The following is a 5553-nucleotide window of genomic DNA, read 5'->3' as shown; positions in this document are numbered from 1 at the left end:
TATATAACAATAACATAAGTTTTACATTTACATGTGTAAATATTGAACAAACACTTATTGTATGTTCTGTATTTATGATTAACTAACAACATCAGTTCCTTAACCGAAAATGTGTGTGAAAGTGAACATAAATAGTTGTAATAACACTGTACATGCCTGTGTACTTAGAATTTTTGAGTTCCCTAACATACAACATACTATGTTTCTGCAGTAATGCGTGAGGATAAATAGATTAAATGAGTACATAAAAATCATATGTTGTGTAGTGATATCAGTATCATAATGTACATAACTATCATGAGATGACCATTCACAATGGTTATCATGAAGGTGGTCATATTGCAAAAAGTGTTGTTTTTGGTAGAGGATATGTGTGGTACATTAATCGAAGATGTGGCACACCTGAATGTGGCTGTGACTCAACAAGACAACACATGCAGTGTGTGATAATGTGTCTTTCATAGTAGTTCAACTATAGATATGAGTGAACTAATGTGTGACGTACGCTTTGATAAGTAATGAGTTGTTGGGGCATTTAGTAGCTAGAGTTAAGCTTTCAAATGAGTGTGATTAACTTCAGTTGTGCTATTCAGGTTGTAAGAAAGGTATTCCCTTCCCCAAAAAGCCTAATCAGCCACACCTTTCAATGACTTGAAACAGGTGCAAATGGTGTGAACTAAGTTGACCGTGAAATGAGGCTGTAATTAGTGTGTGTGCTGAACCCCACCCCCTCTGTTGAAGTGTATGCTGTGATGAGATATTAATTGCAGCTGCTTTAACACAATGGTAGATGAGCTAAGTAGTCATCTGCAGTGTTTAAGTTATGAAAACAATGACATAACATATGATACGTGTGCCTCATTATGCTGTCTGTATATGACATAAAGCAAAAATGGACCTTTTCATAAGCAACTATAGATGTGTTAGTGCCAGTGATGTTTGTAGGCCGTTACATGCAATTTCTTTGATGCATGCTTAAAATAGGCAGTAATGTCATGTTTGTTGGAGTAAAATCAATAAAATACACAATAATATGATACATATTTCTGTTCTGTACCTGTAGCTACTAATAATTTCTCATGAACATGTGTTACACATGTGTACTACCCTGTTGTTCCCCATCTTCGCCCACCATCAATTGCTTCCACTGCAGCTATGCATTTTGGGAATTCACATGTAAATGAGCACGCAATGGCACGTGCTATATTAGTTACTGCTTTTAGTAGGACTACTACATATATGTCTATTTTGAGATATATATATACAGAATCAGACATATACATATATAGATGCAGGTATGCTTATATTGTGAAGACAGTATAAAAAGCAGTGTAAATATGCAAAATAACTGTAAGCAACGACACGCCTAGTACAGTAATATTTATCACCTGCTGGAAATTGTGACGGATAAATTCCAATGTCACGGTCACCAGCCAAGCCTTCCACGACGACGGTAAGTAATTTTGGCCGAAGCAGCTCCTCCAATGGAGTCAATATGAGACGTTGTGGTGTGGGCCCACCTCCAGTGCCAGTAGCATGCACGCGTTGGTCTTGTATTTTCTTTTTCAATTTGGACCTAATATCATCAAATCTTTTCCGACAATGATACTTGTCCCTGACACTATTCCCACAGGCATTGACACCAATGACTATTGTGTCCCACATTTCTTTTTTGCTTGCTGCACTTGTCCGCCCTTGAAAAACATATAAAAGATATGAGGTAAATTAATAATAATATAAGCACCAGTTTCCTACACTGCTAGCTGTTCCAAGAGATAGCAAACATGCTGTTTTATGTGTAATATGTGCAGCACATGAGCATTCACTACTAAACCTATACATGTAAGCAAGGTTGCATTCATATTGTATGCAGTTCTGGCAAATTGACCGCCTGTGTTTATTTGTCCTTGTAAGGCATGATAAAAAGCTGTGTTTCCACACTAATGAACATAGAAAGATATTGTGTACCCATATTTGCATATGAACAAAACTCAGATGACCTAGGATCACATGTATTTGAATAATAAATGTAAAGTTACACTTACCTACTAAATGTCCATAGAGACTGTCATAGTGCTCCAGAATGCCAGTGACAAGAGCCCTATTTTCCTGGTCATTGAAGCGAGGATTACGTGGCTTCTCCACACGTTTTTTCCGAGCAGGTTTAGGGTCAGAGCTTGGCTGGTGCTGACTGGACTCTCCTTCTTCCAATGGAAGAGCCTCCAAAAGCTGGCCACCAGCAAGCACGCCACCACCAGACACCCCATCAGCAACTGCGCCACCAGCAGCACTCCCAGCACCAGCACTCCCACTCCTAGCACCAGCACTCCCACTCCTAGCACCAGCACTCACACTCCTAGCACCAGCACTCACACTCCTAGCACCAGCACTCCCAGCACCAGCACTCCCACTCACAGCAACAGCACTCCCACTCCCAGCACCAGCACTCCCACTCACAGCAACAGCACTCCCACTCCCAACAACAGCACTCCCACTCCCAGCAACACCACTCGCAGCACCAGCACTCCCACTCCCAACAACAGCACTCCCACTCCCAGCACCAGCACTCCCACTCCCAGCAACACCACTCGGTGCACCAGCAACATCACTCCCCTGAACAGAACGTTCACTCCGACGCGTACTCGCACGAGTAGCACTCCCACTCCCACCAGCATCACTCTTCCCACGCTTTGCGGGCATACTTCCAGCACTCACAAAAAACAGACAAGAAATGTACAGGCAATCACACGACCCACTTCCACATATAAAACAAGACAAAGATGTAAACAAAACAACAAAGGACAAAGCTCACCCAATACACAACAAGTCTCTCAGTCAATATGCAAATCTTCAATCGTCCAGCTCTGTGCGTCTCTCTCTCTCTCTCACTCCCAACAACACAGAGAATGATTAGCAGTACACGTTGCCTTTAAATATGGCGCGCAATCAAAAACATGCTTGTTTCGCCTGATTCAGCAAGATTTGTGATTGTGCAACCTAACAGCACCCCGCCACGCACGCCGATACACCTGTGTGTGATCGGCTCATCATCGTGAGAGTGGGCGGATTTGTTTTCTGGTTGATTTTGAATGTATTCGGCACTTACTGCATACGGAGAGGGAAAAACGCCAATAACATGACTAATCGATAAGCTTGCCGATTTCACATAATCGTCGCTTACTGCATGAGGCCCATAGTGCTCTGATTTGGCCTGAACATAGACTTTGATTTGAGGGCTTTTCTCTAATATCAGATGGTGATTTTCATTTCATTTTTTTTAAATTTTTAATATGTCTCTGCATTCCTAGCATGTCAAATATTTTATATGTTTTTTGTACATTGTTCATTTTTGTGTAGAATGTTTTCTTTCCATTATTGTGATTTGTTGTATGTAAGGCTGTTAAGTGTTAGTGGCATTGACTGACGTCAACAACGTAGGCATTTGCTGTAAAGATGAATGAATTAATTGATAGGCCAATCAGATTTTCAGCACGAGGAGATATACCAGGCACCACTAACATGACTCATACCCACTGAGGAAGTGTGCGCAAGCGCACGAAACGAGTAGGGTTTTTGTAAGCTTGTCTCGACGAACTCACGAGAGGAACGCTCCGGTTTTGGATTAGCAGCAGGAAGGATAGTTCTCCTCAAGGCCCGCCCGCCCGCCAGTGATGTCACATCAGCCTAAGGAATACGGAACACGGGAAAGCACAGGATCACGCCGGTGAATGCCACTGTGAAGCCAGAGGAGGACTTACATCTCTCCACACCCGATATCCACTGCCTGTTTGCATCAGTCATTCTGTGAATAGGGCTCCGGTTTTACTCCACCGGAATGGCGGTCTCTCTGTCGTTCGCTTATTCACAATTTTATATTGTTTTAGATTTGTATTAAATGAGCTTTTATTTTCAGCCTTGCTTTTGTATGTCCTATGTTTGTCCTGTTTGTTTTGTATTGTCATGTAGGTGTGTTAGGTTTTGTCATTGAGTAACCCATCATATGTTTGCTGTGTTGCGCTATATTTTTCTTTCTTTCATTCCATATCACGCAACACACGGAGGAAGTCGCGTCTGATCATCCAACGGCCTAGGAACTGAAACGTCACTCCTTTGGATGTTTATTCCTATGTTTTGGATTTCCAGGACAATCACCATTTTGGACTTGTAAGGCGCCGGTATCTCTTTTGTTTTCATGTCCATTTCTGATTTATACTAATCAGGTTCCACCAGGCAGCCTAGAACCCCATTAGGGGTTCATCCCGTTAGCGGGAACACTATTCACTTGTTTTCATTAGCGCTATCTATACATCACCTTTTTTTCTGCTCTGATTTGGGTAGTAAATAATGTGGGGTTTTTATTTATTAATTTATAAAATGTTTTACCAGGGAGTAATACATTGAGAGTTACCTCTCGTTTTCAAGTATGTCCTGGGCACAGAGTTAAGACAAATAATACATGGTTACAAATACAGTTACATAAATGAACAGGGTATACATTATATACAAGACATTGCATGCACAGTTAAAGATAATATATATTATAGGCATATGTAACAGTTACAGACCAGATTAAAATGTGTGACAGCCTTAGTTTTGAAATAACTTAGACTGGTGGCGGATGTGAGAGTCTCCGGTAGATTGTTCCAGTTTTGGGGTGCACGGTAAGAGAAGGAGGAACGGCCGGATACTTTGTTTCTCAAAATCTTAAGGGTTTTGGAATATATACGGTTCTGGTTTCCTGCCCTCATGTCTAAGTGAAAATAGAGAACTCTGTGTACCCCGCACGGTCAATGCTAATGGTGCAACCTTAACCACAAAATCACAATACAATGACATGGGCCTAACTTGATTCCAAGGTGAAAACTTCTACTGGCTGAAATTGAACTTCAATTCAAATGAATAATTTCCATTATATTGTATTTTGTGGAAGCTGGGTTGTTCCTTTGATGTTGTTGACCAGCTTGAATTCACTTGAATTGAGGTAGAAAGAAAGAAAGTCTCAAGCTTAATTTTGCTTAATTTTGCTTAATTTTGCATTTGTTCAATAAGCAAAGACACAGGTCCATATTTACGAAGTAGAGCTCTGTCATAGAACATCTTCTGGTGCTGGAAGACATCTTACCATGGGCCATAAGGTGTCTTCAGACAGAGCACCATTTAGTAAATATGGCCCACAGTACAGTAAACGAGATGCCTTACACACTATAAACACTGATTTTACTGCACTTGGTAATCTTTTAAATCTTTTCACTTTTGCAGTTGTATCCTTTTTATCCAAGTCCTTCATGTTGCTAAAGCTTTGTTCTATGGAAACATACATTATTATACCACAGTGTTGTGAGACTGCTAGATTTTGGTGTAGAGTAAAGACTTAGCAAAGACTTCCCAATAAAAAAACCGGGAAAGGAAAGGAACATGTGAAGACCAGACTATGGAAACTTCCAAGAGTATTTAAATCCCACCCATAAAAGATAGATGTTGAGTTCTACAGACATCAGATGAATCTAGATCACAATCTCAGGAAGTTACAATTTCATACATATCTGTAACACC

This window comes from Ascaphus truei, chromosome 15 (genome assembly GCF_040206685.1).
Source record: "Ascaphus truei isolate aAscTru1 chromosome 15, aAscTru1.hap1, whole genome shotgun sequence".
NCBI classification, from domain to species: domain Eukaryota; kingdom Metazoa; phylum Chordata; class Amphibia; order Anura; family Ascaphidae; genus Ascaphus; species Ascaphus truei.
The sequence above is the reverse complement of the archived record's forward strand: the minus strand, read 5'-3'. Positions refer to the sequence as shown.